We start from the raw sequence: 24,743 nt of genomic DNA, 5'->3' as shown, positions 1-24,743 counted from the left end.
CAAGCGCAAATATTCGCACATTCCAATTCAGAATCTGAGCGATCATTTTCATTATGGGAGCTCTGTCAGATTAAACTCCCGCGTGTGTCTTAAATTTCCAAATACAAGCATTGCATTTCCTACTCGTGTGTTCATTCGCGCAAAAGTCCCGATGAGCTCGTGTGGGGTGTTCAGTTTTGCTTTTAAGTGATCAATCACCTACTAGTACTTCGTGCAATCAATTTGATGAAGAAGATAGGATAGATATTTAGAGAAGAAGGTAATGTGGTGGGGATGGGGGGGGGGGGGACAAAAGGGCGAACGTTTCTCAAAAGTTCTCTCTTGTTCAGTGTCCATGTACTCATTCTTGGTTTTTCACTTCAAGCAATTTGAAATGATAATGTCCAATCAGCAGTTGATGACACCACACGCATTGAAAAGGACAACGCCCCAACGCTTAAGGCCGTGTCACACTTCTCCAGGCAAGTCTTGCGTGCGACTTATGAAGAGCAATTTTTACTACCCGAAGGTCCCCGCAGATGATCCGCGACTGGTAGGTAAGAAACAGGTGCGAAACTCGCAAACATTCTTGTCCGCCCGGGGAAATTTTCCTGCGTGCTGGAAAATCCCTCCTCGCAACAAGCCCGCGTAGCTTGCCCGGAAAGGTGTGACGCGGCCTTTGAGGCCGAGTTGCCTGCGAGGCGCTGCCGCTAAGGGCCTCCTACTGGCGTTCTGCGTAGACCTCTGCGGGCAATCCCTGCGACTCACCCGGAAAAAGTTTCGGTCATGCTCAAAACTTGGGCTGCGGGTATATCGGACTTGCGTACGCACCTCCGGGCAACTACGGGCGAGATACGCGCTAGGTACTGTCAGGTGCAAAACAACTGGGGAGAGCTCTGGGAAGCAAATTTGTTTCCCCGCAAGTCAACCCACAAAACTTCCCCGATACGGTGTGACAAGACCTTGAGCATGCTCAAAACTTGTTCCGAGTGAGTCGCGGGGGTTCGCCCCCAGAGGTTCATGCACAACACCAGGAGACCTTTACCGGCAGCAGCTCGCAGGCAACTCCAACGCAGGTACTTCGCAGTACCCGTAAGTCGCTCGTAACAGAAAACGGATCGGTTTCAAAGCTCTCAGGCAGGTCACACGGACTACACGCAAGTAGAAGGTAAGTAGCACGCGTCTACCAGGTATGACACCAGTGCGAAACACGCAAATATTCTTGTCCGCCCGCAGAAAATTCTCTTGCGTGCTTGAAAATGCCTACTCGCAACAAGCCCGCGTAACTTGCCCGGAAAGGTGTGACACGGCCTAACCACATAGTGCACCAATTTAAAAACAAACTGGCAAACGTGATTCCACAAAGTCCCGCAAACGGAAAACAATAAGATATCAATAAACAACATCGTTTGTATCAGATTATATACAGTGCACGATGTGCCTGTATATAGCGTCCAGGTTATAGTTGCCATCATTTTTACCCTTGTGAAGTTACAATTTGGGAATGAACAGGTAGACCAATATACACCAAAGTGAAGAATCTTCTTTATGAAGCCCAATCTATACAAAACTAAGAGAAAGAGACACACTTGGTCCCAAACTAACTATTAAATGAGAGACATCTTTTCAAATGAATGCTATATATGAGATAAGTTGGGCTTATGGATTATACTATTAACTGGGGAATATTTCGAAGATGTTGTGTCGAACACGAACAAATGGTTCTTTGCTTAGGAATTGAAAGAAAAAAAAATCTGTCTTGGAAACATAACAATAGGTGATATATCCATCGCTTTGAATTTTCTGATGCCCCAATTCATTATCAATCATTAGGGGGTGAAGGTTGAGGGCATTATTTACCCTTTGCATATAAAACAAAACCACAGCTTCAAAATAGTTCAAAAATCTGAGTTAGGGATAGAAAAAAGCAGTGTAAAAAAAAATAATCAGAATAATCATAGTATGAAAATTGTTGAATATCTAAAGTGTGAACAATGATTGAATAAAAATCGTCTCCAGAATAAACCGTCTACAGTTATGGTTTATCCAGAAAAATAGTGATATCTCCTCATATTTTAATATTATACTGCGTCATTTTTATAGGATATTTTGTGATACAGCTGACCTACAAATATGTATCAAATTTAATAACTTACAACTTTTCTCTTTAAATCACTGCACCCAATGGTAAACAATAACTTAACGGTGTGAATTTTCTTCAATTTGTCTCCCTCAATAAATGAAATGAAATGTATGGAAGATGACAAATTGAAGAAAAATCATACCTCGTCCTTAGTTCATGTTACCTTGGACTTTGAACTCTGTTCTACTCCACGTAATGATTACAATTTTGTCCTATGTTTCTTCGAAGACAAATATCTAATTGGTGTTACACTGTACCGACTGATTAGTTGAGATTTGTGTTTATTGTACTCTTGCATGCACTGAGCCCGAAATGTTCTCAGCCCTATAGCCCCATGTAATCTTCCACGAGATCCTGTCATCATTAACTTAGCATTTGTTTTCTTAGGCCTTTCTTAGGTCACTCTTACAACTACTTCATTTTATACTTTAACTCAGGACTCCTCAGACAAGACACTTGACACAAGTAGTTGAGATATGGCAGAGCACATTCGGTTGTTCTTTATTACACTGCTGGCCACATTATACCACAAGGTGGCGCTGTTAACTTAATATCAACAGAAGATGTGAACACTGCACATCAAACTCTATAACATCTTTCCTTCTTTGAAAGCTAATACCATACAATCGTCAGACTGATCACTATGAATAACTTCTGAATACACTGAATACTTGTACAAACTGTTGTTGCTTTCATATCTTATGCATCTGTATAAAGGAGCTTATTGTGGTTGTAGACAATGGAGGCACATATCCTGTATCAAATACTCTGTATACACTTGAATTGTGAGGAAAATGACACATAATCAATACACATGTAGGCATGCATTGGTTAATACCTACTCTGTAACTTCTGACACTTTTCTGTCCATGTCTACTACACATGTCTTTTGTCAACACACAAACATACTGTATAACATATATTTGACTGGTATACCTGGTACCATAATAAACTTTAAAATAAAGAGTGAACTGTGTACTATTTTAAACTTTGGAGAGTGCACTTTGTTTGCAGTATTATACAAATGAACAACCATATTCCTTATCTGATTTTCATATCCTGGTTTGTGTTTTGTTATCACTAAAACTTGTTCAAATCTCCTAAACACACTTGTTCAGATACCAATTCTCATAGTATGGGTAACTTTCCCAAATAAATCTTATCAACTTAAACTACAGTGTATTATACATTACAATGGATCTCCAACATATATGGGTGACTTTCCCACAGAAATCCATACACTCTACCATCACTTTAACTTATAATCTTTCAAGTAGGCTGGTTGTTTACGTTGACGTTGGCTTCTGTGAAGCTGCTTCGAGTTTGTGTTCGAACTGTCTTCGCTTGAAACCGATGTTGGTCGCGAACTTCCGGTCGTAGTCTCGCTGGAAGTGCGATTTGGTTCATTCGCGTTACCGCTTAGCGTAGAGTCATCGCTTGTTTCGCTGAAAGACTCGCTTGTTTTCCTTAAGTGTACGCGATTTCTTCGTAGAGCGACTCCTTGCTCGTTTTCGACCTCGTAGGATCGAATTCCTACGCGTGCGAGAACCGTTGCCTTTTCCCACGTTTTGGAGTGCTTTTGCGGTTTGAACCTCACCGTGTCTCCAACACTCAAGTCAGGTAAGTCTCTAGCACCGCGGTTGTAGTAACGTGCCTGCTTTTCGCGGTTTTTCCCTTTTCGCTCAAGCACGTCACTTTGTAGCTGTGGCTGCAGAAGGCTGTTGGCGATGGGCAGGTTGTTTCGAAGCCTTCGACCAAATAGTCTCTGTGCTGGGGAGCTATTCATTCCCACAGTCGGAGTGTTGCGCCAAACCAAAAGGCTCATGTAGAAGTCGTCTCCCTCCTGCTTTGTCTTTGTCAGGAGAAGCTTTGCGAGCTTGACCGCGTTCTCGACTTTGCCATTGCTTTTCGGGTATTCCAACGAGCTTGTCGTGTGCGTGAACACGTAAGTGTCTGCGAATTGAGCGAAGTCACGCGAATTGAAAGGTGGGCCGTTGTCGCTTTGGAGTACATCCGGGACTCCATGGGTCGCGAAATGTCGCTTCAGTCGCGTTATGACAGCTGACGCATCTTTCTTTCCTGTCAGATTGTCAATCTCCCAATAATCAGAGAAATAGTCCACTGTGCAGAGATAGTCTTTACCATTGAAAGAGAATATGTCACATCCGACTTTCTGCCATGGGCGAGTTGGCAGCTCGTGATTGATAAGCGTCTCTTTTCTCTGTGCTGGCGCGAACATATTGCATGCTTCACAATGCGAGATGTAGTCCGCAGTCAAGTTTGGCCAATACACACACTCTCTTGCGCGTTGCAGCGTACTCTCTAGGCCTGTGTGACTCGCATGCAACTTCGTTCGGATTTCGTTTTTCAGAGATGCTGGGATAACACACCTCAAACCCTTGAAGACGATGCCGTTGTCACATGTGAGTTCATGACGTACGCTAAAATATGGCTCTGGCAAACAGTCTTGGCCATTGCTGGGCCATCCAAATTCTATGCATTGCATGACCGCTTGAAGAACAACATCGCTCGCGGTTGCTTCCCGTATCTGGTTTTGGGTTTTCTGCGAAATTGGGAGAGCATCGATGAGGTGTACCTTCTCCACCTCCTCCTCGATTTCAGATCGTTCGCTTGAAGGTATATACGCTCGCGAAAGTGTGTCTGCGAGATACATGTCCGTACCTGGTAGGTATTTGATGACCACATCATATTGGCTTAGACGTATCATCATCCGCTGCAGACGCTTCGGTGCTGTCGCGAGAGGTTTGGTCATGATGTTGATCAGTGGCTTGTGATCTGACCACAGAACCACTCTGCGTCCATAGACGTACTCGTGATGTCTCTCCAGTCCGAAAACTAGCGCCAACAACTCTTTCTCAATCTGAGAGTATCTAGTTTCTCCTGGAGTGAGAGCTCTGCTCGCGTAAGAAACCGGTTGACCTTGCTGCATCAACGCGAAACCTTGTCCAAATTGCGATGCATCTCCCTGTCCCTCAGTCGCGCACTGGGGATCGAAGTATCGTAGTATCGGCGCTGTACTAACGAGCGTCTTGATGTCTTCCCACGCGCATTCCTGCTCTGCGCCCCAATCCCAAGGGACGTCTTTGTGCGTAAGGCGTCTCAATGGCTCGCTTTTCTCTGATAGCGCTGGAAGAAACTTCACGAGATACTTGACCATGCCGATGAATCGCTGTACCGCTTCTACCGAATCAGGCTTTGGCATTTTCCTGATCGCTTCCACTTTGTCAGGGTCGATTTTCAAACCGTCCTGGCTAAGAGCATGGCCCATGAACTTAACTTGCTCGCACTTGTACTCGAATTTCTCTTCATTGAAACGAATTCCACGCTCTTCGCACCGCTTAAGAAATGCGTGAAGATTGGCGTCGTGATCGCGATTCGCGTCTTGAAGATTCGCTCCGCGACCGGTGATGATGATGTCATCCGCGATTTTGTAGACTCCATCTAGTCCCTCTAGGTTCTGATCAAGTTGCTGCTGAAAAATCTCAGGCGCAGGGCTGATACCAAAAGGCATCCTGGTCCACCTGTATCTGCCCCACGGTGTCTGGAATGTCGTGAGACGCGACGATTCATCATCTAGTTCAACCTGTAGGAAACCTTCCTTGCAGTCGGCTTTTGAGAAAACCTGGGCTTTTGCCAAATTTGGCAAGACATCCTCAATTACAGGAAGTGGATAGTGACCCCGTTTGCGAGCTCTGTTCAAGTGTAGTTGGTCAATACACACACAAATTTTACCATTTGCCTTTTGAACCGTGACCAAACCCGAAACCCGGTCTGTGGGTTCGACTACTTTCTGAATGAACCCAAGCCTTTCTAATCTATTTAACTCTGCTCTCAGTTTTTCCTTCACAGCTAAGGGGACTCGCCTTTGTGGCATTACTACAGGTGTGACTGATTTTTCTACCTGCAAATGTATTTTCCCTGGCATCTTGCCATGACCAGTGAATACCTTGGGATACTCCTTCATGAGCTCCGATTTACTTGTACTTGCACTACCCTTGCCATGTGTCATAGAACTTATCTCTGCTAGACAAATGTTTCTACGTTGGACCCGCAGAATGTTCATTACCTGTGCCATCCTACTGCCAAGCAAAGGCATACAGTCTTCCTCTACCACTATGAACGTAACATCGTGTCCTCTTCTTGTTCTTGGGGTTCTTAACACGCAATGTGCATGTACCTATTCCTACCATAGTGGTTTTTCCACTATACAGAGAGAGCTTGTTTGGACAATCAGTTATTTCCACATTCGGTGGAACACATTTCTTTGGAATCACATTAAATGTAGCACCACTATCTATTTGCATGATCACTTTCTTGCCTTTGATCATGAAAGTTCCTACTATCTTGGTACTGTACTTCCTAGTGTCTGAACTCAAAACTAACACCTCGTCATCGTCACCATCAACTACCACTGTTTCATCGTCAGTGTCATCAAGTGCTTTGACATTGTGCCTTGCATTGTCTTTTCTCCTTTTGACTCTATCAGCCTGACAAACTTTTGCAAAGTGATTCTCCTTGCCACACTTAGCACACTTTTGTGTGTGTGTGTGTGTGTGTGTGTGTGTTTTATGTGTGTGTGTTGTCAAATTGTGTGTGCAAACCACCCTGGTTCCCGGGGTATAACAGGTAGTTTGCAGGCACAAACCCTTGTTGAGCATGAAGGAGTCTGCGCCAAGACTACTACATGCACTAACTGGAGACTGGTGGGAGACGCTACAGTACAGGGCATGTGGGACAGTGTAGTCTTGGCGCAGACTCCTTGACCAAAAACCACGTTTTGTGCGTCCAAACAAGTGGTCTGACAACCCCTTTCCCGACCAGATATTTTGTCAGTTTTTATTTTTTGATTATGTACACCCATAGGACATTCATTTAGGCCGAGTTTGGTCCATTGGCTCCATGGGGTAAATTACACCCGCCGGAGGGCCTTTTCGGGGGGGTCCCTGGGGGCCGAACCCACCCTCAGGGACCAGGCTGACGCGCATTTTGTTAATGAGGAGGGTGGCCCCAGCAACTCTGAGGGGTCAAACCTTATGGGCTTGGTGGGGTAAATTGACCAGCAGCCAGCTCTCAGACTATATGGTTCTCTCAATGGTTGTAGGCTTGTATTACGTTTGCTTATAGTAATAGTTGACGGGGAGGAGCAAAGTAGACATGTTAGACCCAGAAATAGGTCAAATTCTTAGCCACTGCCAACACTAAACCGCCCTGAACCGCCCAGTCGACTCCATGCGTGCATGGGTAATATAGCTTACAAGTAGCGCCAGTACTACTTTGATGTAACGAATGTGATCATGATTACAGATGTGGTGTATCGAGAATTGTTGATGTAAAAATAACCATATTCTGAAATGCCATGTTTGTATCATGTGACCCTGCATCACAAGACCAACAAAAAGTCGCCAGAAATAAGTGGATTTTTAGTTAAGGGCAGATTCTGAAAGAACAGACTCTGTTTAAATGATGTATAAAATTAGAATGGACTCTCCTAACCAATCTAAATATTGGAAAGAAAGCACACACTCTGGAAAAGTGTTAGCTGAGAAAAGAGGCTCTGAAGTACAGGTTCTTTTCAAGCGCTTAATCTTTACTAAGCCGTGCTACCTGTGCGATGAATATTGCAAAAATAGAATGTAAACCACCGTAGCAACAACAATGAAGGAACTATCAGATTAAGCTGAAATTGAGCATGCTCTATCAAGACATTCCGTTCATGATTAATTTTAACTTTCAGAGAAGTAGCATCATCTTTTCAAAAGTTATTAGAGTTGAAAGTGAAGAGTGTGCAAAGGATTTTTAAGAAATAAAAAGTGGCCTCTAAGACATCGCTAATCACATGACTCTACCAAGTATGGGTTGTATAAAAAACTGCTGAAAACCCACTTTCCCATTCATTTTATGATTCAAAACTCAAGAATAATGCAGAAGAAGAAAGGTCTTTCAGAAAATATGAAAAACTCAAAATTGACTTGGTTGGCCCGTTTCACCTTTTATAGAATCCTCACGTAAAAATCAAGGAGTGCGACTTTTTGTTGGTTTTGTGATGCACGGTCACATATTATACAATGTAAGTGAAATTACAAAACATTGATGTCATTGTAAAAGTGATGTCATAAAGACAATAAATCATATCAAATCAATTGTTTTCCCCACTTGGCGACTGTAATGGGGGAAGTCAAACTTTAGAGACATTACGGTGGCTATACAGGTCTTCTTTTAACCATGTGCTCACGCTATTGTACTTGATTATGTGAAAGCCTACTCTCAAAATTTCCTAGATTTGAAATCAATCTACAGTGTATGAGATTGCGGTTTGGGACAAATCTAAAATTACACTTAAAAATTATATTGACTTCTAAATCTATCAGATTCAGATTTTCGATCTAAGTCTGGAATGTCTCTCATCGAAATCTAAGGAATTTAGAGAGTATATCCCGGGTTCCATCCTTATTTAATTCAACGCGAGATGTCTGCCTACATGATATAGCTCTCCTGGGTGCGGCATGAACGTTGTTGCGACACGGATTGTCGTCCCTACACGGATTGTCGCCCCCCGCTCGGGGCGACAATCCGTGACGGAGTTGGCGGCACGGATTGTCGCCCTCGTCACGGATTGTCGTCTGGCGACAATCCGTGACGCTTGTGCAGTTCCCAGTTTTTGACCTCGAAGGCGACAATCCATGATGGCAAAAAATTTGTTGCGACACGGATTGTCGCCCCGTCAAGGATTGTTCGCCCTGGCTCGGGTTGGTTCCTCCGGTGTTAAGCTTTGGTGTGATGGGTATGACTGGTAAGTTATGTGTGTGTGTGTGTGTGTGTGTGTGTGTGTGTATTTGTTGTGAGCTGCATGATATGTGATGTGTATGATTTGTAGGTGCGTACAATAAATGACTTGTGTATGGGTTTCCGTATTGTTGTGTGTGTTTGTGTGTGTGTGTGTGTGTGTGTTTGGAGTATAATAATACAATATGTAGAAACTGTGCATGTGTGGTGGTTGTATAGTGGAAGTGGTTTGTTTGTCTGTGTGTATTCGTGTGCCTGTATGCTTACGTGAGTATGTGGTATATAGTGGCGTATGTGTATATCAACGGGTATGTGATGGTGCGTGTTTGTGGGCGCAGTTTTGTGCCTGCATGAGTATCTGAGGGGTTTGGTGTTCGTGGGCTACGTAAGCCCTACGTATGTGTGTTGTGTGTGAGCGTTCGTGTGTCTACGTAAGGCCCCAGTCACATAATGCTCTGCGTCCGGCGTTACGTCCAAATAAGTCTTTTTTTTTTTTTCTGCGGACACGCGGGGATCTCAGAGCATATTTTACAAAACATACGGGAAAAAATATGCGGGCGATACGGAGAGATACGACCAAATGCGGACACTTGCGTCCACTTGCGGATACGAATTGGCACGTAATTTTGTTCTTCCAACTTGCATAAACTTCCGAATAGTCCGGGACACTTTTCAGATTCAGATTCAGATTTATTCAACACTTTCAGTAAAAAAAAAAAAAAAAAAAAAAAAAAAAAAAAAAACAGAGGAGAATACAGAAAATTGACAACACCATACTATAACAAGAAAAGAATGATCACAATAAGCATCAGTACGAATATACAATACATTCGAAAGTGTTCGGAGACAGACAGAAAGGCTATGCCTTATATAAAAGTCCTGTCCCCATACTATTTCATTCATAAAATATCAAAATATTAAATGAATACATTTCTTTATGAATTAATACACACATACATACGCACACACACACACACACACACATACACACTGACATATTTTATAAGAGAAAAGTTTATCATACCATTTCGGCATACTGATTTAAAACATGCAATCTTAATTTTCTTTTAAACACATTCAGCGATGAACTCTGTCTTATTTCGACCGGAAAATCATTCCAAATTTTGGGTCCATTAAAAAAATATAGAATGATATGATGGCATAGTTCTGGCATAAGACAATGTAAATTTATCTTTGATTCTCATATCATATCTTCTGTTATCACTTATTTTAAAATAGTTAATCAAACATTTTGGAATCATCTTCCTAAAGCATAGATACATTAAAATTGCACTTTGATAATAATGTATATCATTAAATTTTAAAATCTTCACATTAAAAAATATAGATTCAAGATTCAAGAGTCAACTTTATTTTCACTTCCATCAAATAAACAAAGAAATTATATACATTGCATATGTACAGGATATTATTGTATACTTGCAGAACATAATTTGACAAGGTAAATATGAAAATGAAAGGTAGATGCGATTACATCTTTGTTATTATATACATGAAGCGTATAATACAAGTCAACTAAGGATGAGGATGGAAGTGGAGGGTCCCATTAAGAAGCAGAGCTTGTACGATATGGGACCCTCAGAAAATACACAAAACAGCAATATAAAACAAAATAAACGAACCGATGTCAACTGACATCAAGATGATTGGGAATGGAAAAAGAAAGAAAAGGAAAAAAAGAGAAAAAAAAAGAGAAAAAAGGGGGAGAAAAAGGGGAAAAAAACTACAGCACGTGCCATCGTGGACGCAAGCAATTTAGATTCCACAATGTTAAATAAGTGATGAAATACAAGCTGGATTGAACGTAATGCAAAACATTTTTTACCCGTAATTATGTTGGTAAGAATGCAGGAGAAAGAGAGAATAAACACATCGTTATATTTAGAACACAGACAGGGACTTAATTAGAAGGAGGACTTATGGTAAAAAAAAAGAATGATGACTTGACTGAGATGATAAAGTGAAACTAACTCGGTTGGATATTATAAAATTTCAATAAAAATGATTTTAATTTATTCTTGAAGGAATTCAGAGATTGAGCTGTTGTAATATTGTTGGGAAGTGAGTTCCAATACTTTGGCCCATCGTAGATGAATGTGTTTTGAGCCAACAAAGTTCTCAGAAATGGCAAATGGAAATCATTTGATCGCCGTGTTGGATAATTATGAACGGACTGATTTCTTTGAAACATTGTTTCAAATATATTTGGGAGATTATTTTTATTATGATTATACATAAATTGTCCTAGATTAATCAAATACATATCATTAATTTTCAATATTTTATGCTCATAAAATAGTGGGTCAGTATGGGACAAAAATGCAGTGTGACATCTAACACGGAGTGATTTCTTTTGCAAAAAAGTAATTTATCTAAAAATGTTTTATATGTATTTCCCCACGCGAGAATACCGTAATTTAAATATGGCAATTAAGGATGAATATAATACAAGCAAGGACGACAAAGGAAAACAAAACTTAAGCTTATCAATTATACCAATATTAGTTCAGTTCAGTTCAGTTCAGTTCAGTTTTTATTTTTATTACGTGAAATAATTTTACATATACTGTCAATATGAAATTTCCAAGAAAGCTTATTGTCAACTGTTATTCCAAGAAATTTTATATTGGAAACATTTATATTGGAAACATTTTCGAGTGTAGTACCATCTAAAACAATATCAACAGGTAATGCCTCAGTAGAATTACTAAAGAGCATATATTTTGTTTTTTGAAGATTAAGAGATAGCTTATTTGCTTTTATCCACTGGGCAACATTTTCTAATTCTGAATTTATTGTATTAACAAGGGTAAGAAGATTATTGTGTGAAAACAATAGATTTGAGTCATCTGCAAAGAGAATAAAAGAAATAACATCTGATGATCTACAAAAATCATTTATGTAAACATTAAACAATAGTGGACCTAATAAACTTACCTGTGGCACCCTACATTTAATATTTAATATTTGTGAATTACATCCATTTAAAGACACATATTGTTTCCTGTTCATGAGGTAGCTCCTGAACCACTCCAAGGCCTTCCCGCGCACTCCATAATGATGTAATTTGTTAAGTAAAATATCATGATTGATGGTGTCGAAGGCCTTGGAGAAGTCCAGGAACAAACCTATCAGATGAGAAGATTTATCGATAGTATGTGCCACTTTTTCTGTAAAACTCAATAATGCATGTGTAGTACTATGTTTCTCTCTAAATCCAAACTGAATATTCGAAAATATATTATTGAATCTAAAAAGATTAATAGTTCTTTTTATAAATATTTTTTCAAGAATTTTTGACAATGCACTTAACAAAGAAATTGGTCGGTAATTATTTACGTCTAATTTGTCACCTTTTTTTTAAACAAAGGGATGACTTTTGCTGTTTTCATACTTTCGGGGAAGGTGCCATTAAAAAGGGATAGATTAAATTTATGAGCTAAAGGATCCGCAATTGACGATATTACCCCCTTTAAAAGAAAATTGCTGATGTCATCGTGTCCAGCACGTTTTTTGGAACTAAAATCAGAGACAATATTAATTATCTCCTCAGTGTATGTTGGATTAAAACATATTGAACTAGAATTTGGTGGACCTAAAAATTCGGAAAAGTGTTTTGTGGAGGGAGGAATATTACTTGTCAGGTTTTCCCCAATGGAAGAGAAATGGTTGTTCAAAATATCACAAATTTGTTGAGAATCTTCAAAAATTTCGCCATCAAATCTAATTTTTGTAATATTTGCACTTAACATATGATATATTCATGGCTTGCTTTAAAACTTTCCATGTATTTTGCATATCATGCCTGTAGAATTGTAACTGATTAGTATAATATTTTTTTCTTTTCTATACTATAAATTTCGTCAAAGTATTTTTGTAACTAGTGTATTTCAACTTTGATTGCTCAGTACGTTTCATTTTAAATCTGTATTATAAATTATTCTTTCTATTTATTGAACGCAGGAGCGATTTTGAAATCCATGGGAGTCTGGGTATTTTTTCATAGTTAGCTGATTTTTCTCTGCGTTTTGGAATACAAGTGTCCAAATGTTGGATAAAAAATCTTCATAAAATGTTCAAAAGACAAATTAACATCATCTGTATCAAAGATACAGGACCAGTCTGCGGTGTCTAAACTAGCACCTAACCTAGCTATACTTGCATGAGTAATTCTTCGTTTAAATATACTGTTGTTTTTATTATTAACTGTCTCATTTAAAGAAAAACCAGTCGAGATGGGAAAATGATCGGTGATATCTGAGAGTACTACAAAAGAATCGGGAGGAGGAAGAATGTTACAAAAAATGTCATCAATAAGAGAAACAGATTCAGTAACTATACGTGTGGGTTTAGATATTAAGGGTAAAAAAGAGGCAGATAAAAATATTTCCAAAAAATCTTGCGACATATTTTTCTGTTTTAGTAAATCTATATTAAAATCACCCATTATAAAACAGTTTTTATTAATAAAAAGTGGGTTTTTAACCAGATCCGAAAAATAATCTAAAAATAACTGAGTATTCGCGCTTGGTGGTCTATATACTACACCTATGATTATATTTTTACTGCCTGGAACTGTGATTTCAATAATACTGGTAAACTCATCACGAACTACATAATCATAATTTTGTGAAACATATATGGCAACACCTCCACCTACCCTATTTTGTCTCTTATTAACCACTAAATCGTACCCGTCGAGAGCGAATGGAAGACTGGAGTCATGAGAGAGCCAGGTTTCGGTTAAACCTACCGCCGAGATAGTATGCATAATGGGACTATTTAAAAATAACCTCAATTCTTCAAAGTGCTTATTAATACTCCTAATAGTAAAATGTAAGAGAGAAAAAATAGTACTATCGTATTCTTTGACAACATTGTTAAATTGGGTTTCAGTAAGATAGTCAGAAGACGGACTTTGCAATTGGTTCTCTGTGTCAAAATCATAATCTAATTCTTGCGGCGATGAATTAAAACTGTCGGAAACATAATTATCAAAAAAGTGTCATTTTGATTGATATTTGATTCGTTTTGTTCAAAAGAAGGTCCTGCTAGATCGAAAAAGTCATCATCATTAATTTATTGAATTGAATGCCGTGTCTATTGGATTGCGTATTAAAGGGTGAGCGTGTTGTCCGTTGCTTGAGTCCACAAGGGCACCTGTAGAGGGCAGTAGAGAACAATTTGACTGTGGAGATTGTTGCAATATTTCAGTTACACATTATACCGTTGTCTCTTGACATAAGGATATCTACAAAAGAAAATAGGATCGTCCTATACGTAACATTAATACGATCTTAGTTGGCACAAACATAAAGAGAACAGTTTGTCATAAGCATGTATACTAATATATACCATGTATACAAAATAAGTTATAATAAAACTCCGGTAATTACTCTTTAACCATTCAATAGAAGGAACATATGTTTATGATACGTATTGTGTTATGACAGAAGAGAAGACATCTCAAGTCTCATATGGACCGCCAACCGCCAGTGTACAGGGCAAATACTAGGTTGCCAGGGGCAACTCTAGGAAGGAAATCCTTGCCCGAAGAATCAATTTGGAGAGAACCAGCAATGGGCTTGTTCACAAGGAATCATCTATAAATAAACCGTTTTTATCATTAACTCTATACGGATTCCTCCTCTCCCATAACTGCAGCGCAAAAGATCACCCCATCCCTATGCCCCAAGAAGACCAGCACGCTGGGACTGCCGACGGCCAGTATAATATTATATAGGGCAAATACACGGTTGCCAAGGGCAAATCTATCGCGAACAAGGCACACACCAAATTCGAGCAAGTTACAAGTTGACATAATATATTGTAATAAACTGTATTAAACTGCAGCCGGTCCATTGCGTGAGTGGAGAAGAAAACAATACTCGGCTGATACTGTCAGTTCAGATGGCACCCGTTGGCAGATGCCACCCTGAACAAAAAGAACATAGGGCATGTACACGGTTGCCAAGGGCAACTCTATGGCGAACAAGGCACACACCAAATTCCAGCAAGTTACAAATTGACATAAATTGTAATAAACTGTATTAAACTGTGCAGCCGGTCCACTGCGTGAGTGGAGAAGAATACAATACTCGGCTGATACTGTCAGTTCAGATGACACCCGTTTGCAGATGCCATCCTAAAAAATAAGAACAGACTGGACAATTCACCCTGGATAACTATACAACCTGTATAAGATGCTTAAGCGTGTTGCAATAATGATAATGAAATTTAGCTTGTGGATACGTTGACTGCTAAAAGGTTGAGTAATTTGGGAGCATATCTAGATATTTAAAACATCAGCTGGTGGAGTTCTGAATTGGGATGCTAATTAATTAGAAAAATATTTCGACCAAGAGAGAGAGAGAGAAAAAAACCCACCCAAATCCATTTTTTAACTTATTGTCATTATCATAAAGGGTATTTATCAACAACAACAACAACAACAAAGCATTAATTGCGGGCAGCTTTAGTAAGTATTGAGAATCATAACAAAATATTTCTCGCATGGGTTATGGTATAGACGTGGATTTGGTTGCAATGGATCATAACCCCGTGCACTCTCTAAACGCAATAAAATACTGAGAATCATAACAACATATTTATCACATGGATTATAATACAAACATATAGATTTAGTTACAATGAACCATTACCCCGTGCAGGCTCTAGATTACAATAAAGTGACCTCACAATATCATGCCTGCCGGGTACATATCTCTAACAGCTACAGTCTAAGGGAACCCTTGCCCAAGGAATCAATTTGGAGAGAACCAGCAATGGGCTTGAAAACAAGGAATGTCTATGAATAAACTGTATTTATCATTCATTCTTATGCGGATTTCTCCTCTCCCATAGCTGCAGAGCAACAGATCACCTCATCCCTATGCCCCAACAAGATCCACACCCTGGGACCGCCAATCGCTATTATATAGGGCAAGTACACGGTTGCCAAGGGCAATTCTAAATCGCAAGGCACACACCAAGTTCGAACAAGATACAGGTTAACATATCATTGTATTGTAATACACTGTGCATCCGGTCCACTGCGTGAGTGGAGAAGAGTATATCATTCGGCTGATACTGTTAGATGGCACCCGTTTGTAATATGCCATCCTGTACAAAAAAGAACAGACTGTACAATTCACCCTGGGTAACCATACACAACCTGCATCAAATGCTTAAAGCGCGTTGCATTAATGATAATGGAATATAACTTGCATACAATTATTGCTAAAAAATTGAGTAATTTGGGAGCATACCTCTATTTCTAAAACATCGGTTGTTGGAGTTCTGACTGAGAATGCCAATTAATCAGAAAAATATTTCGACCAAAAGAGAGGGAAAAAAACACAAAGCTCATTTTTTATTTATTATTATTATATCATGAAGGGTATTTTTCAACAACAACAACAACAACAAAACATTAATTGCAGATAGGTTTAATAAATATTTAGAATCATAACAACTCGCATATATTATGATATAAACGTGGATTTGGTTGCATGGACCATAACCCCTTGCAGACTCAAATCACAATAAAATACCGAAAATCATAATAACGTATTTATCACATATATTATGGTATAAACATAGATTTAATTACAATGAACCATTACCCTGTGCAGGCTCTAAATTACAATAAAGTGACCTGACAACCGTCATGCCTGCCGGGTACCTATCTCTATAACAGCTACAGTCTAAGGGAACCCTTGCCCAAGGAATCGATTTGGAGAGAACCAGCAATGGGCTTGAAAGCAAGGAATGTCTATGAATAAACCGTATGTATCATTCATTCTTATACGGATTTCTCCTCTCCCATAGATGCAGAGCAACAGATCACCTCATCCCTATATGCCCCAACAAGATCCACACGCCGGGACCGCCAACCGCTATTATACAGGGCAAGTACACGGTTGCCAAGGGCAATTCTAAAGCGCAAGGCACACACCAAATTCGAACAAGATACAGGTTAACATATCATTGTATTGTAATACATTGTGCAGCCGGTCCACTGCGTGAGTGGAGAAGAGTATAACATTCGGCTGATACTGTATGCAGTTCAGATGGCACCCGTTTGTAGATGCCATCCTGAACAAAAAAGAACAGACTGTACAATTCACCCTGGGTAACCATACACTACCTGCATTAAATGCTTAAGCGTGTTGCATAAAATCAAATGATAATGAAGTGTAACTTGCATACGTTTACTGCTAAAAAATTGAGTGATAAATTTGGGTGCATACCTCTTATTTTCAAAACATCAGTTGTTGGAGTTCTGACTGAGAATGCCAATTAATCAGAAAAATATTTCGACCAAAAGAGAGAAAAAAAAAAGACCAAAGCTCATTTTTTTATTTGTTATTATTACATCATGAAGGGTATTTATCACAGCAACAAAGCTTTAATTGCAGATAGGTTTAGTAAATATTTAGAATCATAACAACTTGCATGTATTATGATATAAACTTGGATTTGGTTGCATGGACCATAACCCCTTGCAGACTCAAATCACAATAAAATACCGGAAATCATAACAGCGTATTTATCACACAAATTATGGTATAAACATAGATTTGATTACAATGAACCATTACCCTGTGCAGGCTCTTGATTACAAAAAGTGACCTGACAATCATCATGCCTGCCGGGTACAAATCTAAAACAGCTACAATCTAAAGGAGCCCATGCCCGAGGAATAAATTTGGAGAGAACCAGCAATGGGCTTGAACACAAGGAATATCTATAAATAAATCATTTTTATCATTCATTATTTTATGGATTTCTCTTCTCCCATAGCTGCAGAGCAAAAGAATCACCTCATCCCTATGCCCAAAGAAGATCTACGCGCTGGGACCGTCAGCCGCTATTATATATGGCAAGTACACGGTTGCCAAGGGCAACTCCTAAGCGCAAGGCACAAGCCAAATTTGAACAAAATGCAAGTTAACATAGGGCCTATTGTATTGTAATGCACTGTGCAGCCGGTCCATTGCGTGAGTGGAGAAGAATAAAGCATTCGGCTGATACTGTATTCAGTTCAGATGGCACCCGTTTGCAGATGCCTTGCTGAACAGAAAAAAAAAAAAAAGAACAGACTGTACAATTGACCCTGGGAAACCATACACAACCTGCATCAAATGCTTAAGCGTGTTGCATTAATGATAATGGAATGTAGCTTACGTACGTATACTACTAAAAAGTTGAGTAATTTGAGAATATACCTCATTTTTAAAACGTCAGTTGTTGGAGTTCCGAAATTAGAGGATGTCATTTAATCAGAAAAAAATATTTCAGCCAAAGGATATAAAAATCCCAAACAAACAAACACATTTTTTTTAACGTATTATTGTTATATCATAAAGGGTGTTTATCAGCGACAACAACAACAAAAACATTAATTGCGGGTAGGTTTAATGAATATCGAGAATCATGACAAATATCTCTCACATGGATAATGCTATAGACGTGGATTTGGTTGTAACGGACCATATCCCGTGCTGGATCTAATCGCAATAAAATTCCGACAATCATTTTTATCACATACATCATAATGTAAACATAAATTTAGTTATAATGAACAATTACCCCGTGCAGGCTCTAGATTACAATAAATTGATCTGACAACCATCATGCCTTGCAGGGTACAGATCTCAAGCAGCTACAGCGTAAGGGAACCCTTGCCGAGAAATCAATTTGGAAAGAACTAGCAATGGGCTAGTTCACAAGGAACATCTATGAATAAACCGTTTTTATCATCTATACGGATTTCTCCTGTTCCATAACTGCGGAGCAAAAGATCATCCCATCCCTATACAGCAAGAAGACCAACACCCTGTGACCGCCAACCGTCACTATATGGTGCAAGTACACGGTTGCCAAGGAAAACACTATAGCGAACAAGGCACACACCAAATTCAAACAAAATACCGGTTAACATATTATAAATACACTGTGCAGCCGGTCCACTGCATGAGTGGAGAAGAATAACACTCGGCTGGTACTGTATTCAGTTTGGATGGGACCCGTTTGTAGATGCCATTCTGAATAGAAAAAAAAAAACAGACTGGACAATTCACCCTAGTTAACTAAACAACCTGCATAAAATGCTTAGGCGTTTTGCATTAATGATAATGAAATGTGTATAGCTTGCGTACGTTGACTGCTAAGGGTTGGGTAATTTAGGAGCATGCTAATACCTCGATTTTCAAAACATCAGCTGTTGAGGTTCTGAATTGGGATACCAATTGATTTAAATATATAATTATAATATATATATATATATATATATATATATATATATATATATATATATATATGTATACACACACACATATACACATACACACATATATATACACATATATGCATTTCGATCCAGAAAGAAAAAACAAAACAAAACAAAACCAGAAAACATCTTTATTTTATATTTAAACTTGTTATAACTGTGTCAAAAAAGGTGTTTATCAATAACAACAACAACAAAACAGGTAGGTTTAATAAATACAGAGAATGATAACAACGTATTTATCACATCATACATTTAGATTTGGTTGGGATGGGTCATGACATTGTGCAGGCTCTAATCACAATAAAGTGACTTGACAACCGTCATGTCAGCCGGGTAAGACTCCTACAGCCTAAGGAAACCTATGCTTGAGGAATCCATTTGGAGGAAACCAGCAGTGGGCTTGTTCACCAGGAACATCTATGAATAAACCGTTTTTTTTTTTCTTTTGTCATTCATTCAATACGGATTTTTCCTCTCCCACAGTTGAAGAGCAGAAAATCACCCAATACCTATGCCCCAACAAGACCAACACTGAGGGACCGCCAATCGCCACTCTTTACATGATTTAGGATAAGAACAAGGTTGCCAGGGGCAACACTAGTGACCAAGACACACACCAAATTTGAGCAAGTTACACCTGCTGTAATACACTGTGCAGCCGGTTCACTGCGTGTGAGTGGAGAAAAATATAATACCCGGCTGGTACTGTATTCATTTCAGATAACACCCATATTTGCAGATGCCATACTGAACAAAAAGAACAGACTGCTAAGGGGTTGTAATACACTGTGCAGCCGGTTCAAGACACACCAAATTTGAGCAAGTTACACCTGCTGTAATACACTGTGCAGCCGGTTCACTGCGAGAGTGGAGAAAAAACGTAATACTCGGCTGATACTGTATTCAGTTCAGATGGCACCCGTTTGCAGATGCCATCCTGAACAAAAAGAACAGACTGTACAATTCACCCTGGGCAACTATACAACCAGCATAGAATGCTTGAGCGTGTTGCATTAAAGGGGAATTCCAGACGAATTTAATAATTTTACATCGTGTTGTACATAGATCAATAGCTCCATGTATAGATTTGTAGAATTTGTTGTGGTTCTTGAGTAGAGAAACAATACTTTCAAAAACCTCAAACAAATTACACTGAACAAGGATGATGACATAGGAGGTTCACATATTTCAGAAATGTAGCAGTGTAATTCCATTACAATACCACTTGCTTGCGAGTTCACCTGTGTATAATCTATGCATGCCTTCTTCTTTTGTTCTGCTTCCTTGAGCCCCAACTCATGCATTCTTGCAGTGACTCTGCTATGTCATCATCCTTGTTCACTTGAATTTGTTTTAAATTTCGAAAATATTCTTATTCTTCATGCCAATTATGATAAATTATGAAACTCTGTCATCAGTACAACTAATTTGTAGTTGTTCAAAGGTCAAAATCTGAAAAATCATCTGGAGGTCTCCTTTAACGATAGTGAAATGTAGCTTGCGTACGTTAACTGCTTAAGGCCCTGTCCCACTGCACTTACGGATGCAAAGAGGATGTAAAACGTAAAAAAATCTTGCCATCCGTTGGAAAACGCTACGCATCCGTTGTGTACTCATCGCATACGTGTTTCATACGCTCTATCCATCGAGCATCCGTCCACTGTGATTTCATCCGCGTAAAAAGTTTTAAGCTGCTTAAAACTTTTAGAACGGATGAACTTTCCGCCGTGTACAATGTAAATCCGCGACATACGAGCAACAAACGTTATATGTCCATTATCATCCCTGAAACGTCCGCTGTATCCTCTCTGCATCCTCTGGCCATCCTCGCAACTCACATCCGCTGCAGCTGAAAACGGAAAGAGGGAGGAAAGATATGGTACATGGAACGTCTATACATCGTTAATAGCACGGAAATAGAAAGGATGTAAGCGTATGCATCTCGTATGCATACCGATGTGTTGGTTCAGTAAGTAGAGCGGCTGCCTCACAATCGGGAGGTCGTGGGTTCGAACCCCGGCCCCGTCATACCAAAAGACGTTAAAAGATGGGAGTTGCTGCTACCTTGTTTGCCGTTCAACAGCTGAAAAGGTTAGAGCAACGTCGATCTGGCGCTGCTCAGTGGCTGCCGGGCCCACGATCAATTGGGCAAAAAGAAATTCCATTTTCGGACAATAAAATTTGGAGTTTATATCCAAAACAATTATTATTATTATTATTATTTTTAATATAAAGTATTTAGAACGGACAAAGCGTTTGTTTCTGTTAGGCGTACGTGATGCATCCGCTTCATCCGCTCTGCATCCGCTCTTTCCGCTATGCGTCCGTTTCGCAATTATCTCCGGTAACCCCTTCGGAGCTGTCATCCCCTTCCATCCGCTTTCATCAGCTAGGCTTCCGATGAACATCCGTTTAACATCCCCGCTACATACTACCCACGTCCGTTCTTTTTCCGTTCTGTTTTCGCCAATTTTCGCCAATTTTGTCAATTTCTGGAGCGGATGAAAGCGGATGGAGCCATCCCCGAAATTTTGCTCGTCCGCTGTGTCCTTTCTGCATACGTTTTGTGTCCATCGGCCAGTGGGACCGGGTCTTAAGGCGTTGTAATACACTGTGCAGCCGGTTCAAGACACACACCAAATTTGAGCAAGTTACACCTGCTGTAGACTGTACAATTCACCCTGGGCAACTATACAACCTGCATAGAATGCTTAAGGGTGTTGCATTTAATGATAATGAAATCTTGCGTACGTTAACTGCTAGAATCAACGACATTACTTTTCATTTTAACTTATATTTCAATCAGTATTTTGCTGACAACGAAAAAAAAATGGAAAAGTACAGTATCTTGATATACATTTGGCACAGCATGTTGACAGTAATTCTAGTAAACTTTGGATTAATTTTTTCTACCACTTCACTTTAGTATCTTGATATACATTTGGCACTGCACGTTGACAACAATTATTCTAGTAAACTTTGGATTCATTTTCTTCTGCCACTTCACTTTAGTGTATAATGAAAAACCGGAATGTTTGTAATCATGCAAAAACCGGTGTGTTTTTATAAGGAAACCAGTGCGCATATTTTAACCAAACCAACGTCATTGAATTTTTGAGCGCAATAGGTATACCTAATGAAGAAACCAATGCGCACATTTTGACTAAACCAACATCATTGAATTCTTGAGTGCAATGGGTATACCTAAAATATGATTTCTGAGTTGCTCATGCAGGACAGTAAGTATCTATCTTATCATGATCACGTACAACTGGGCCAATGTTACTGATCTAAATTCTCTGTAGGGTACACAAAACTTCAGTTGAAGTTATAAGAAATGTATAGAGGAGATGACTACTCACTCGAAATTAAAGGGAGCGCCTCCGGTTTGGCGCCATTTTCCGGCATAGAATCTCAGCTTGGTACCTTTGCTGTATATTTCTTGGACTTGTTTCTTCCATTTCTGTTTTTCTTCCAGGTCTGTCTGCGTCAGGTCGTCGATGATGAAATATCGCTCGTCCTTTAGGATTTCCCTGGCACGACGGATGACATCTACTTTTTCTCTGTATGAGAGAAACTTTATCAAGATGTGCCTGGGACGACCTTCCGCCTTGCGACCATCACGATGAGCTCGCTCCACCTTTGTATTCATCTTGAATTTGGACCGCAGGATGTCTCCGACGATGTGGGCGCAGTCTTCCCTCTAGTCATTTGGTGTTTCAGGGATTCCCACGATGCGGATGTCATTCCTCCTGGATATTCTTTCGGTTTTGTTTGTTTCCGCTTTGTTGTTCAATACTTCGAAGCGGAGCTCGGCAATTTCTTTTTCCATTGCTTTCATTCTACCTTCCATTTCCTTTTGTTTGACTTCGAGATCATCGACCCGTTTGCTCTCAAATTGGATAGAAGCTTCAATGTTGGCCTCAAGATCGCTCAACTTCCCAAGGAACTTGTCGACAGCGTCTTGGATCATTTTTTGGAATCCGCTGGTAGCTTCTTTGAAGTATGCATCCAAGCTTCCAGGGGTTTGCACATTGGGAGGTGCGGAGGCCAGTGCTTCCTTATCGGCGGGCATAGTGGCGCCTCGATCTGGGTGCATTGGGTTAGCTACCGTCGTGGATGCGACAGCCATATTTGTGACGTCATCAGGCACCAGTTCAATAGATTCCGCATCGCTGGCTGTTTGGCCTTCCAACGACTCTCGGTGGGAAGCGGCCGGAGTCATGGGCGCAGGGTTGGTGACCTTCGGGTTCGGACTTGACGGGCTGTTTGCACGTACCTGGGCTGCGGGTTTTCTCACAGAAGGACCATAGTTTTTTGCCTTCGTAGCGGCTAACCGTTGCGGCCGAGCAGATTTTTGTTGGTCCATCCTCAGACGATGTTTCTAACTTCGTCGTTTTGTTAGAATGTGAGACCCGCAAAAATGAAGTAGACGTCCCAATTTGGTGTGTCGTGTGTCTCAGTCCATAGCGCCCTCTGCCTATATAGGCGATGTATGGGCAAGAAAATCAAAGTGATGAATTAATTGCGATTATACGGACCAGCTTTTTCTGCAATAAAAACAATCTCCTGGCATTGGTCATACCTGAATTTGTCCAAGCTATTGCAAACTAGTTTAAATGAGGTAATACGAGAGTATTATAAAGAAGAAGCAACACCTTTCTTGACAGAAATCGCAATTTATAGAATATTCCTACATTTTTTGACAATCTATTGCAGACGACACCAGTATGTTCGTTCCAATTAAGTTTGTTATCAATTGTCACACCAAGGAAATTGATCGAATAAACTTGATCAAAATGTAAGTCTTTAACTTCAATCTTAATTTCGTTGATATCTATCTGTCTTTTCGTGAATACCATATAATTTGTTTTCTTTGTATTAAGAACAAGTTTATTACAGTCTAACCAATCGAAAAATTTCAAAAATTCTTTATTAAAATCATTTTGAAGTACAACTGGATCTCTACCCTTCATGAACATACTGGTGTCATCCGCAAACATTATTAACTACAAAGAATCTGAAACATTACACATATCATTTATATATAACAAAAAAAAAAGCAAAGGACCAAGGATAGATCCTTGTGGCACACCACATCTTATTGTCATCATATCAGATTCAATATCATCATACACAACATATTGCTTTCTTCTACTTAAATAGCTATCAAACCATTGTAGGTTCACTCCTCTAACACCATACAAATTAAGCTTTTGCAATAAAATTGAATGGTTTAATGAATCAAAAGCTTTACTCAAATCTATAAAAAAAAAGACCAATCATTATTTCTTTATCATCAAAAGTATCAGCGACTTTGTGTATAAATTCAACAATGACAGATGATGTAGAATGTCCAGCTCGGAAGCCAAACTGCTTATTACTAATTATATTGCACTTTTCAAAAAAACAAACAAACAAACAAACAAAAACAAAAACAGATAAACGATTATACACACATTTTCCTAAGATCTTTGAGAAAAGAGGAAGAATAGATAT

At 39.5% G+C, this 24,743-nt stretch overlaps 1 pseudogene; it reads right to left on the bottom strand.

The window, feature by feature from the left end:
- Nucleotides 1-22,602: 22,602 nt before the first annotated feature.
- Nucleotides 22,603-23,613, bottom strand: LOC140240361 (uncharacterized; annotated as a pseudogene).
- Between the last annotated feature and the right edge of the window lie 1,130 nt (nucleotides 23,614-24,743).

This window comes from Diadema setosum, chromosome 17 (genome assembly GCF_964275005.1).
Source record: "Diadema setosum chromosome 17, eeDiaSeto1, whole genome shotgun sequence".
Classification (NCBI taxonomy): Eukaryota; Metazoa; Echinodermata; class Echinoidea; order Diadematoida; family Diadematidae; genus Diadema; species Diadema setosum.
The sequence above is the reverse complement of the archived record's forward strand: the minus strand, read 5'-3'. Positions and strand labels throughout refer to the sequence as shown.